The following is a 14,313-nucleotide window of genomic DNA, read 5'->3' as shown; positions in this document are numbered from 1 at the left end:
GTTTAAATAGTCTCAAGGAACCCTAAGGGACTAGATTGGGAGAGTGGCCATCCACCCCAATATCCTGGGAACCAGACTGATATTTTCCCCTGCACATGGGAAACTGATAAAAACTGCAGGTTTCCAGCCTACCCCACTGTCTCCATATAAGGATCTCTGTCCAGCAGAGTAATATTTTGGGCCATTCGTGGAGGAGTATCTCTGGTACAGGGGAACACACCCACCATGTTCTCTGAAAGCTAAATGGCATCTGCCCCACCTAATGCTCTTTAAGAAACAGACTATTGAGTAATTAAGATTGACAGCTAGCTAGCAGGCAAAGGCAGGCAGAGGTCGAACTTGGGAAACCAGGGGAAGTTTGCTGGCCCTGTGTCCCAAGTAGATCCTGGGAAAGGATCTGGGGTATTTAAGATGTCCCTTGAGATAAACTTTAACCGTGCAGGTGTGGGACATTTAAGTAGTTTCTAGCGAAGAGGCTACTCTACACAAGCAGGACTGAAGGGCAGGCTTAGGATCAAAAAGACCAGAAGCTTTAATTTAACTTTTAAGCGTACGCAAAATAATTCAATTAACTACTGGAGGAATTACTCCACATGAAACATATGCAGTTACAATCACACGGCACTTTATTACTCACACAATTCCTGGTGCTGTGGGTACAGGCTTAAGTGGGATCCCAGTGGTGCTGTCCTTGGGGGTCCAGCAGGTAAGCTGGTCTGATCCGATACAGGGGGGCAGTGTTCCTCACCCAAGAGCTCGGTCGCATCTCAATCGGGAGGTACTGACCGTTCTTCTGTTGTCTGGCAGAGAGAAGAGCGTGGAGTCGCATCGCTTGCCGGACTGACAAGAGGACGTGCCTTTGTGGCTGTCTTGACAGGCGAGCACCAGGCTGGTCAGGACCCCCACTTTTAAAACCTGTACCCCATTTGCAGCAGTCCAGGTGGCTATCAATGAATTATGTCAATGCACACATGTTTATCTCAAACAGGGCGAGCGGCTACATGTGGTTATCTAGGGAGAGTACATCACTCACTCAGCTGGTTATTTTGACAAGTCACTCTGAGTTATTTACTGAAGTTCAAATCCTTATCTATGAGGGACACACGCTTGAGGGCAGTGGGGAATGTGTTCTTAATATCACGCTTTAAGTTTCAAGGAAAGTTAATTTAAACATTTTAAAACCTTCTTAGACATTTTTCAGGAATCCTCAAAGCATTTTTAGACATTTCTCTATATTACTACAATACCCTGCCCTGGGCCCGTTGCTGCTAACAAACCTGCTTTAGAGAGCAGATTGGTTCCTCCTTCTCCAGCCAAGGCCTGTGGAGACAGACACAAGTGGTGGATCAGTGTATCGCTTGAAACTTCAAGCAGGTTTCCCAAAGCCAAAAGACAGTGCCTCACAGTGGTTAACAACTAAGTACCCAACAAGAAGCCCAGAATTGGCAGACAGAACAGAAGAGTGGGATCCAAAGCAAGATCCCATAGGGCATTAAACTTGGCTGAAATGAACTTTTTTCCTCCTTTTTTTTTCTTTTCTCTTTTCCCCCTCCCTTTTTTCTTCTCTTCTTTTTTGAGATTTTTGTTTCTTTTTTCTCTTTTAAAATGTATCTTCTTTATCTATCTGCTTTATCGATTTCTTATTATTCTAGTCTCTGTTGTTTCATTCATATGTTTAATTTCCTTCTTCTCATTTCCTACTCAATTTTTTTCACTGAATTTTTTTCGCTTTTATTTTTCTCCTGCTTTCTAATCTTTTTTCTTCTTTTTATTTTAGGTCAACCTATGTTCTCCTCTATTCTCCTTTTCAAATTTTTTTCTTGTCTTGTCATTTCTTTTCTCACTCTTTTATTTCAAACTGTTTTCCTTCCCCTATTTCTCTAATACTTTATTCTAATTTTCTTTATTTCATCTCTGCATCTACATATCCTGCCCCCATTTTCTTGTTCCTTTTTACGTGTGCATTGTTTGTTTGTTTGTTTTGCTTTATTTTCTCCTCATATATTTTTTCTTTTTTACTATCATTCTTGCTCTCTTCTCTCTTTCTTAATTCTCTCTTCTCTGGTGGTTCCTTTTGTTGGTGCTGTAGGGGTTTTGTGTATGTTTTTGTTTTGTTCCTTCTATTTCATGTTTTGTTTTATTTTGTTCTGTTTCATCAGCTCCTTTGCAACAGCTCACATGATGTGGTTGGGGGTGAGCCACATAGTCAGCCAGCCTGAGAGGAGATTCTTCTGTTCATGAATGGGACAATAACATTTAAGACCCAAATACAATAGGAGAACCAAAAAAAGTTAAATGAAGGGCTCTCCTAGAGCACCCAGATAAGGAGATCTAAGAAAATGCACCATTATAAAACACCTGGTACATAAGACCACCCCACAAAATCTTGGAGGCATAGCAGTTTGATCTAATATTTAGAAACAAAAACAATCTTGCCTCCCTAGCAGACCAGTGACTTTGATTCTCATCGGGACTCTGTTTCTCCTCATGCTCAAGGCCGCACCGACCACCAAAGACTCTGATTCTTGATTCTCGACATGTGCACACAGGACTCTGATTCCTGGTGCACACTTGGGGACCCTGATTATCGGAGCATGCACACAGGGACTCTCTTCAAATTCAAGCATAAACAAAATCAGAAATGAAAGAGGCGAAATAACAACAGGCCCCACAGAAATACAAAGAATCATTAAAAAATACTATGAACAACTCAATTCCAACAAACTGGTCAACCTAAAAGAAATGGACATATTTCTAGAAAAATATGACCTTCCAAAACTCAACCAGAAAGAATAAAAAATCTTAATAGGCTGATAACTATGGAGGGAATTGAAGCAGTAATCAAAAAACTTCCAACAAACAAAAGCCCTGGACCACACAGCTTCACAGGAGAGTTTTATCAAACATTCAAAGAAGAAATAAAACCTATCTTCCTCAGACTATTCCAAAAAAATTCAAGAGGAAGGAATACTTCCAAGCTCTTTCTATGAAGCCAGCATTAGCCTAATCCCAAAAGCAGATAAAGATAATACAAAAGAAGAGAATTACAGGCCAATATCCCTCGTGATCTTAGACACCAAAATTCTCAACAAAATTCTAGCAAATCCAATCCAGCATTACATTAGAAAGATCAAAAACCATGACCAAGTGGGATTTATTCTAGAGATGCAAGGATGGTACACTATCCACAAATCCATAAATGTAATACAAATTGAGAGATTAAAAAACCATATAATCATATCCATTTATGCAGAAAAAGCATTTGACAAAATCCAACACCCTTTCCTGATAAAAACTCTCAGCAAGATGGGAATAGAAGGATCATACCTCAACATAATAAAAGCCACATATGACAAACCTACAGCCAACATCATTTTCAATTGGCAAAAACTAAAACCATTTCCCCTAAGAACAGGAACAACACAGGGATGCCCACTCTCACCATTCCTGTTCAACATAGTACTGGAGGTACTAGCCATGGAAATCAGACAAGAAGAAGAAATAAAAGGCATGCAAATTGGAAAAGAAGAAGTAAAATTGTCATTATTTGCAGATGACATGATATTGTACAAAGAAAACCCTAAAGACTCCATCAAAAAAAATTCTTGACTTAATAAATAAATTCAGCAATGTAGCAGGATACAAAATTATCACCCAAAAGGCTTTGGCTTTTTTTATACACCAATAATGACCTCACAGAAAGAGAAATTTTAAAAATATTCCATTTACTATTGCACCAAAAAAATTAAGATACCGAAACTGTAGAGAAACCAAGATGGTGGCATAGGTAAAAACTGGAAATTGCTGCCTCGCACAACCACTTCAAAAATACAACTAAAAGACAAAACGGACATCATCCAGAACCACAGGAAAGCTGGCTGAGTGTAAATTCTACAACTAGAAGGAAAGAGAAAAGCACATTGAGACTAGAGGAGGTGCGGAAGTAAAGTGCAGAGGTACGGAGGCTCACGTGGAGAGGGCTGGCAAGTGAGGACGCGGTTGTCTTTTTCAATCGGGAGGGAGTCTCAAGCTCCCGACTGCTCTGAACTCCAGTTCCACGTGAGTCTCTGGGGACCCAGACTCATATGGGGAGAAACTGGACTGTCTGGCATCAGGCAGAACTCAAGGGTGGCTTTCTCTCAGAGGTGCTTGCAGCGATTACCGGGACACTGAGACTCAGGGCCTGTTAGGGTAGGACTGAGGAGCAGCCATAGCTGCTTGCTCTGCCCTCTTGATTCCCTGAGACCCCCCCCCACCCCAAGCTTTGGCAGAGACTTTTGCATATGAAAGGCCTGGCCCTTTGCAATCTGAAAATTACCTAACAAACTGCAGCTGGGTCAGAGAGACCCAGAACATCTAAAAGAAGGCCCAAGGCCCCAAAGTAGCTTGCATTGCTTCACAGCTGGGCCTCCTCTGGGCACCTCCAAACCCCAAACAAAGAAAAGGAATCTGCAGATCTCTCCATAGCTCCTGCTGGGTAGCCTCAGGCAAAGGCTAACTTAGCACCTCCTTAGAGATCCAAGAGCCAGTGTACCCAGTGGTCAGAGTGGGACCATCCAGATTATAACTCCTCAGATCCATAAGGGACACACTCAGGGGGCAGATTCAGTGAGCACCAAAGCCCCACTGAAGCAAGTCTTGCCCCAGAAGGGTGTCTCCAACACATAAGTTCTCCCACTGCAGAAACAGCTGATTCTCACTGCCAATTGGCCTGGAGGACGATTCCTCCCAGTGATACCTACAACAATCAAGACTTAACTACAAGACTGTGCACAAAGCCCACAAGGGGGTGCAACAAGAGTGTCCACCTCAGGTATTGGGGAGGCTGAGCCACTGGTCCCTATAGGGCACCTAGCACAGAAAGCCACTCTATCAACACAGGGAAGCATAAAAAGGTGGAGACAAAGAAACAGGTCACAAATGACAGAAATGGAGGAAAGCAAACTACTGGATATAGAGTTCAAAACCACACTTATAAGGTTTTTCAAGAATTTTTTAGAAACCGCCGATAAATTTAGTGAGACCCTCAAGAAATCTAGTGAGACCCTTGAGGATATGAACAAGGGCCAATTAGAAATTAGGCATGCACTGACTGAAACAAAGAATAATATACAGAGTTCCAACAGAAGACTAGAGGATCGCAAGAATCAAGTCAAAGATTTGAAATATGAAGAAGCAATAATCACCCAACTGGAAAAACAAAAAGAAAAAAGAATCCAAAAATATGAAGATAGTATAAGAAGCCTCTGGGACAACTTCAAGCATACCAACATCCGAATTATGGGGATGCCAGAAGAAGAGAGAGAGCAAGATATTAAAAACCTATTTGAAGAAATAATGACAGAAAACTTCTCCTACCTGGTGAAAGAAATAGACTTACAAGTCCAGGAAGCTCAGAGAACCCCAAACAAAAGGAACCCAAAGAGGACCACACCAAGATACATCATAATTAAAATGCCAAGAGCAAAAGACAAAGAGAGAATCTTAAAAACAGCAAGAGAAGAAGTCAGTTAACTACAAGGGAGTACCCATATGACTGTCAGCTGATTTCTCAACAGAAACTATGCAAGCCAGAAGGGAGTGGCAAGAAATATTCAAAGTGATGAATACCAAGAACCTACAACCAAGATTACTTTACCCAGCAAAGCTATCATTCAGAATTGAAGGCCAGATAAAGAGCTTCAAAGACAAAGAAAAAGCTAAAGGAGTTCATCACCACCAAACCAGTATTATATGAAATGCTGAAAGGTATCCTTTAAGAAGAGGAAGAAGAAGAAAAAGGTAAAGATACAAATTATGAACAACAAATACACATCTATCAACAAGTGAATCTAAAAATCAAGTGAATAGATAATCTGATGAACAGAATAAACTGGTGAATATAACAGAATCAGGGACATAGAAAGAGAATGGACTGACTATTCTTGGGGGGAAAGGGGTGTGGAGGGTGCAGGAAGAGACTGGACAAAAATTGTACACCTATGAATGAGGACAGTGGGAGGGGGGGTGAGGGCAGAGGGTGGGGTGGGAAGTGGGTGTAGGGTAGCTATGGGGGGAAAAAAGAGGAACAACTGTAATAATCTGAACTATAAAAATTTAATTTTAAAAAAATTAAGATACCTAGGAATAAATTTGACCAAGGAGGTAAAGACCTATACTCAATAAATTATAGGACACTGAAAAAAGATAGAGGAAGACGTAAACAAATGGGAGAATATACCATGTTCATGGATTGGTAGAATCAACATGATTAAAATGTCCATGCTACCCAAAGCAATCTATAAAATCAATACAATACCCATTAAAATACCAATTGCATACTTCAAAGACCTAGAATAAACTGTCCAAAAAATCCATCTGGAATAAAAAACAAACAAAAAAAACAACAACAACAAAAAACACTGAATAGCTGTAGCAATCTTGAGAAAGAAGAACAAAATTGGAGGGATCACAATACCAGATATCAAGCTATACTACAAAGCCACTGTTTTCAAAACTGCCTGGTACTGGCACAAGAACAGATGTATAGACCAATGGAACAGAATAGAGAACCCATAAATCAACCCAAGCCATTATGCTCAATTAATATTTGACAAAGGAGGCAAGAACATACAATGGAGTCAAGACAGTCTCTTTAATAAATGGTGCTGGGAAAATTGAACAGATACATGCAAAAAAATGAAACTAGACCACCAACTTTTACTTTATACAAAAATAAACTCAAAATTGATAAAGGACTTAAACGTAAGACAGGAAACCATAAAAGTCTTAGAAGAAGCCATAGGCAGCAAAATAGCAGACTTTTGTCATAGCAATATCTTTACCAACACAACTCCTAGGGCAATGGAAAATAAGGGAAAAATAAACAAATGGGACAACATCAAAATAAAAAGCTTCTGCACAGTAAAAGAAGTAATCCACAAAACAACAAGAAAGCTCACTGCATGGGAGAGCATATTTGCCAATGTTATCTCCGATAAGGGTTTAATCTCCAACATTTATAGGGAACTCATAAAACTTAACAAAAGGAAGATAAACGATCCAATCCAAAAATGGGCAAAGGGCCTAAATAGACATACAGAGGGAGGACATATTCGAAAGAGGACATACAGAAGGCCAGGAGACATATGAAAACATGTTCAAAGTCACTAATCATTTGAGAGATGCAAATCAAAATAATAATGAGGTACCATCTCACACCTGTCAGAATGGCTATAATCAACAAATCGACAAACAACAAGTGCTGGAGAGGATGTGGAGAAAAAGGAATCCTCTTGCACTGCTGGTGGGAATGAAGACTGGTGCAGCCACTGTGAAAAACAGTATGGCATTTCCTCAAAAAGTTAAAAATGGAACTCCCATTCCACCCAGTAATTCCACTTCTAGATATATATTCCAATAAAACAGAAACACTAATCAGAAAGGATATATGCACCCCTATGTTCATAGCAGCACAATTTACAATAGCTAAGATTTGGAAACGGCCTAAATGCTCATCAGCAGATGAGTGAATTAGAAAACTGTGGTACATCTATAAACTGGAATACTATGCTGCTGTAAAAAGGAAGGAGTTCTTACCATTTGCAACAGCATGGATGGAACTGGAGAGTATTATGCTAAGCAACATAAGCCAGTCAGAGAAAGATAAATATCACATGAACTCACTCATTTATGGAATATAATGAACATCATAAATCAATGAACAGAAATAGATATAGACACAAAGAAGCATAGAACAGATTGTCAAACTACAGCAGGAAGGCAAGGGAAGGTTGTGTGTGTGTGTGTGTGTGTGGGGTGGGGGGGTTAAGAGGTGCACCAAAGGACTTGTATGCATGCATATAAGAATAACCAATGGCCCTAGCCAGTTTGGCTCAGTGGATGGAGCGTCGGCCTGCAGACTGAAAGGTCCCCAGTTCAATTCTGGTCAATGGCATGTACCTGGGTTGTGGGCACATCCCCAGTGGGGGGTGTGCAGGAGGCAGCTGATCGATGTTTCTCTCTCATCGATGTTTCTAACTCTCTATCTCTCTCCCTTCCTCTCTATAAAAAATCAATAAAAACTATTTAAAAAAAATTATAAAGTCTGCAAGAGAGAGACAGAAAGTTACCTACAAGGGAGCTCCCACTAGACTGTCAGCTGACTTCCTGATAGAAACAGTTCAAGCCAGAAGGGAATGGCAGGAAGTATACAAGGTAATGTAAACCAAGGGACTGAACCCAAGACTACTCTATCCAGCAAGGCTATCATTCAAAATTGATGATGAAATAAAGAAATTCGCAAACAACAACAACAAAGCCTAAAAGAGTTTAGTACCAACAAGCCAGCACTGCAAGAAATGCTAAAAAGACTATTGTAAGAAGAAGAAATAGAGAGAAAGAGAAGAACACAGGCATAAAGAATAAGAATGGCAATAAATTGCCAGCATTCTTGTTCCAGCATGTAGAAGGGTTCAGCAACTTGGAGATGGGGCTGTGTGTAACTTAATCAAGAGTCCTGAGATGAAGCATAATTTTAAAAGGCATTTCAGGGTCAGAGGAGCCTGGGTTAAGAAACTAAGATCTCTTCATCTCAGGACCCCATGCTTTTTATTAACACAAATTGTCCTGAGGCAAGGTGCAGATATACACTTGAAAGGGTCAGGATTTTGTATACGGAGGCATTGTCAGAATGGGGGAATTTGCCTATGGCTGTTCAGGTGTTTGGCTAGTAGGAGGCAATAACATGTAGATTAAGGTGCCCTGATCTTTCTGGCAGCAAGAAATCAATTTTATGCATCCTTTTCAGGTTTGGGGAAATGCCCTTGCCACTCCAGATGATTCAGCCCTGCTGTCATGCTGGAATTGAATTCCGGCAATAAATAAGTACCTATCAATAATAACCTTAAATGTAAATGGTTGAAATGCTCCAATCAAAAGACATAGGTTTGCTGAATAGATAAGAAAATATGACCCATATATATTGTCTACAAGAGACCCACATCAGAACCAAAAGATTCACACAGACTGAAAGTGAAGGTACGGGAAAAAATTTTCAAGGCAAATGGAAAATAAAAAAAGCTGGTGCAGCAATACTCATATCTGGAAAAATAGACTTCAAAGTGAAGGCCATAGCAAGAGATAATGAAGGCCATTTATAATACTACAGGGGTCAATACAACAAGAGGATATAACTCTGATAAACATATAAGCACCCAATACAGGAGCATTAAACTATATAAAAAAACTTCTGGAGGATATCAAGGGAGAGATCAACAGCAATACAATCATAGTAGGGACTTTAACACTCCACTGACATCACTGGATAAATCTTCTAGAAAAAAATCAACAAGGAAACAGCAATGCTAAACAACACATTATATCAGATAGAATTAATTGATATTTTCAGAACATTTCACCCCAAAGCTATAGAATACGCATTCTTCTCAAGTGCATATAGGGCATTTTCAAAGATAGACCACATGTTAGGACACAAACTAAGTCTCTACAAGTCCAAGAAGATTGAAATCATATCAACCATCTTCTTAGATCACAATGGCATGAAATTAGAAATCAACTACAATAAAAAACATTCAAACACATGGAGGCTAAATGGCATGCTATTAAACAATGAATGGAAACAAATAAAAATGAACGCACAACAAACCATAATCTATGGGACACAGTGGAAGTAGGTCTGAGAGATGCCCACCTCTAAAAAACAAGAAAAGCTTTTCATAAGTTATCTAACCCTACAACTTAAAGAATTACAAAGAGAACAACAACAAAAAATCCCAGAGTAAATAGAAGGAAAGAGATAATAAAGACCAGAGAGGAAATAAATGACATAGAGACTAAAAAAAAACAAAACAAAAGATCAATAAAATCAAGAGCTGGTTCTTTGAAAAGATAAACAAGATTGATGAACCTCTAGTCAGACTCATCAAGAAACAAAGAAGAGAGGACCCAAATAAACAAAACCAGAAATGAAAGAGGTGAAGTAACAACTGACCCCACAGAAATAAAAAGAATCATAAAAAAAATACTATGAATGACTATATTCCAACAAACTGGACAACCTGGATAAAATGGACATATTCCTGGAAAAATACAATCTTCCAAAACTCAATCAGGAAGAATCAGAAAATCTAAATTTCAATTACTGATGAAATGGAAGCAGTAGTAAAAAAAACCCCAAAAAAACAAAACTTCCAGCAAAGAGAAGCCATGGTCTGGATGGCTTCACAGAAGAGTTTTACCAAACATTCAAAGAAGAACTAACACATATCCACCTCAAACTATTAAAAAAAATCCAAGAGGAAAGGACTATTCCAAGCTCTTTCTATGAGTGCAGCATTATCCTAATTCAGCTGTTCTCAACCTGTGGGTCTCAAACCCTTTGGGGGTCGAACGACCCTTTCATAGGGGTCACCTAAGACCATCAGAAAACACATATATAATTACATATTGTTTTTGTGATTAATCACTATGCTTTAATTATGTTCAATTTATAACAATGAAATTGGGGGTCACCACAACATGAGGAACTGTATTAAAGGGTCACGGCATTAGGAAGGTTGAGAACCACTGTCGTAATTCCAAAATCAGAAAAAGACAAGAAAAAGAAAGAGAATTACAGGCCAATATCCCTGATGAAATAGATGCTAAAATCCCATAATACATGAAAAAGATCATACACCATGACCAGGTGGGATTTATTCCAAGGATGCAAGGCTGGTGCAATATTTGCAAATAAAAAATGTGATATATCACATAAATGGATTGCAAGACAACCATCACATGATCATATCAATTAATGCAGAAAAAGCATTTGACAAAATCCAACACCTTTTCTTGATAAAAACTCTCAGCAAGGTGGGAATAGTGGGAGCGCTGCTCAGACACAAGTCGGGATCATGGCTGGTGAGCACTACTGTGGTGGCGGGAGCCTCTCCTGCTTCCACGTGGTAGTGCTGCCTATTGGCAGCAGCAGGCGCAGAGGGGCAGGAATGAGAGGTGGTGCGGACTCCTCCCCAGCCGCCTGCCATTTCCTTGGGGCATGTAGAACTGCCGGTTCTGGCCTGATTCCTGCAGGCCAGGCCGGACCTGAAGGGATTAGGCCAAAACTGGCAGTCCAACATCTCCCGAGGAGTCCCGGATTGGGAGAGGGCACAAGCCAGGCTGAAGGACCCCACCCGTGCACAAATCCGTGCACCAAACGTCTAGTTTTTATTATAAAAGCAGTGATTCTGTGTCCATATAGTTTATTTAGCTTCAGTTACATGAAGACTGACCTGGGTGACCTATCCTGTGTGGCTCTGGGAAGGTTAATTATTCCAAGCCTCAGTTTCTCTACGGTGGCTTCTAAATGAGGTACTGCAATAAAAACATCTGACATACTCTCTGCCATGTAGTAAACACTTGATTTTTTTTTTATTGTTTAAAGTATTGCATATGTTTCCTTTTTCCCCCAATTGACCCCCCCGCCACTACTCCCACCCTGGATGGCAAGCCCCCACTGCCCTAGTGTCTGTGTCCATTGGTTATGCTAATATGCATGCATACAAGTCCTTTGGTTGATCTCTAACCCACCCTCCCCTACCATTTGTCTCTGGATCTATTCTTGTTCATCAAATTATGTTAATTATTATATCCCACATATGAGTGAGATCATGTGATATTTATCTTTCTCTGACTGGCTTATTTTGCTTAGCATAATGCTCTCCAGGTCCATTCATGCTGTTGCAAATGGTAAAAGTTCCTTCTTTTTTATAGCGGCATAGTATTCCTTTGTGTAGATGTACCACAGTTTTTTAACCCACTCATCTGCTGATGGGCACTTAGGCTGTTTCCAAATCTTAGGTATTTTAAATTGTGCTGCTATGAACATAGGGGTGCATATATCCTTTTTTATTAGTGTTTCTGGTTTCTTGGGATATAGTCCTAGAAGTGGTATTATTGGGTCAAATGGGAGTTCCATTTTTAGTTTTTTGAGGAAACTCCTTACTGTCTTCCATAGTGGCTGCACCAGTCTGCATTCCCACCAGCAGTACATGAGGGTTCCTTTTTCTCCACATCCTTGCCAGCACTTGTTGTTTGTTTATTTGTTGATGATAGCTATTCTGACAGGTATGAGATGATATCTCATTGTTGTTTTGATTTGTATCTCTTGGATGATTAGTGACTTTGAGCATGTTTTCATATGTCTCTGGGCCTTCTGTATGTCCTCTTTCAAAAACTGTCTAAGTCCTTTGCCTATTTTTTGATTGGATTGCTTATCTTCCTTTTGTTAAGTTGAATGAGTTCCTTATAAATTTTGGAGATTAAACCCTTATCTGAAATAACATTGGCAAATACTTTCTCCCATGCAGTGGCTTTCTTGTTGTTTTGTGGATGGTTTCTTTTGCTGTGCAGAAGCTTTTTATTTTGATGTAGTCCCATTTATTTATTTTCTTCTTAGTTTCCATTGCCCTAGTAGCTGTATCGGTAAAGATATTGCTATGACATATGTCTGCTATTTTGCTGTCTATGGAGTCTTCTAAGATTTTTATGGTTTCCCGTCTTACATTTAAGTCCTTTAGCCACTTTGAGTTTGTTTTTGTGTATGGTGTAAGTCGGTGATCTAGTTTCTTTCTTTCTTTTCCTTTTTTTTTTTTTTGCATGTATCTGACCAAATTTCCTAGCACCATTTATTGAAGAGACTGTCTTGACTCCATTGTATGCTCTTGCCTTCTTTTTCAAATGTTAATTGAGCATAATGGCTTGGATTGATTTCTGGGTTCTCTGTTCTGTTCCATTGGTCTGTTCTTGTGGTAGTACCAGGCAGTTTTGAGAACTGTGGCTTTGTAATATAGCTTGATATCTGGTATTGTGATCCCTCCAACTTTGCTCTTCTTTTTCAGGATTGCTGTGGCCATTCGGGGTCTTTTTTTCTCTCTGTCGATTAAGGTATTACATATGTGTTCTTACCCCCTATTACCCCCCGCCTTGGGGTCTTTTTTAAAATTCCAGATGAATTTTGGGGGAGTTTGTTCTAGGTCTTTAAATATGCCATTGGTATTTTAATGGGGATTGCATTAAATTTGTAGATTGCTTTGGGTAGTATGGACATTTTAATGATGTTGATTCCACCAATCAGTGAACATGGTGTGTTCTTCCATTTGTTCATGTCTTACTCTATCTCTTTTTCAATGTCCTGTAGTTTTCTGAGTACAGTTCTTTTACCTCCTTAGTTAAGTTTATTCCTAGGTATCTTAATTTTTTTTTTTGGTGCAATGGTAAATGGGATTGTTTTTTTAGTTCCTCTTTCATTATTGGTGTATAAAAAGGCCATAGATTTCTGGGTGTTAATTTTGTATCCTGCTCCATTGCCAAATTCATTTATTTGGTCTAGTAGTTTTTTGATGGAGTCTTTGGGGTTTCCTATGTATAGTATCATGTCATCTGTGAATGAGGACAGTTTTACTTCTTCTTTTCCAATTTGGATGCCTTTTAGTTCTTCTTCTTGTCTGATCACTATGGCTAGCACTTCTAGTACTATGTCAAACAGGAGTGCTGAAAGTGGGCATCCCTGTCTTGTTCCTGTTCTTCAGGGAAATGAGTTTAGTTTTTGCCCATTGAGCATGATGTTGGCTGTAGGTTTGTCATATGTGGCTTTTATTATGTTGAGGCATGATCCCTCTATTCCAGTGGTTCTCAACCTTCCTAATGCTGTGACCCTTTAATACAGTTCCTCATGTTGTGGTGACCCCCAATTTCATTGTTACAAATTGAACATAATTAAAGTATAGTGATTAATCACAAAACAATATGTAATTATATATATGTTTTCTGATGGTCTTAGGTGACCCCTGTGAAAGGGTCATTTGACCCCCAAAGGAGTTGTGACCCACAGGTTGAGAACCACTGCTCTATTCCCACTTTGCTAAGAGTTTTTATCAAGAAAGGGTATTGGATTTTTGTCAAATGCTTTTTCTGCATCTATTGATATGATTATGTGATTTTTGTCTCTCAGTCTGTTTATGTGGTGTATCACATTTATTGATTTGCGGATATTGTACCATGCTTGCATCTCCAGAGTAAATCCTACTTGGTCATGGTGTATGATCTCTCTAATGTAATGCTGGATCTGATTTGGTAGAATTTTGTTGAGGATTTTAGCATATATGTTCATCAAGGATATTGGCCTGTAGTTCTCTCTTTTTTTTGTGGTGTCTTAATCTGGTTTTGGGATTAGGGTAATGCTGGCTTCATAGAAAGAGCTTGGAAGTGTGCCTTCCTCTTGAATTTTTTGAAATAGTCTGAGGAGGATAGGTTTTAGTTTTTCTTTGAATG

The 14,313-nt window shown here is 39.4% G+C and overlaps 1 protein-coding gene across 1 annotated transcript in view; it reads right to left on the bottom strand.

Annotated features, from left to right (window-relative positions):
- Positions 1-883, bottom strand: part of TRIM13 (tripartite motif containing 13) — a 31,258-nt gene extending 30,375 nt beyond the window's left edge. The window contains exon 1 of the mRNA XM_081082793.1: positions 638-883. The gene's annotated coding sequence lies outside the window, so the exon portion shown is untranslated. The remainder of the gene's footprint in view (positions 1-637) is intronic.
- Positions 884-14,313: the final 13,430 nt, after the last annotated feature.

Source organism: Myotis nattereri, assembly GCF_964212035.1.
Source record: "Myotis nattereri genome assembly, chromosome: 2".
In the NCBI taxonomy this organism is placed as follows: domain Eukaryota; kingdom Metazoa; phylum Chordata; class Mammalia; order Chiroptera; family Vespertilionidae; genus Myotis; species Myotis nattereri.
This window is presented reverse-complemented; position numbering and strand designations above follow the sequence as displayed.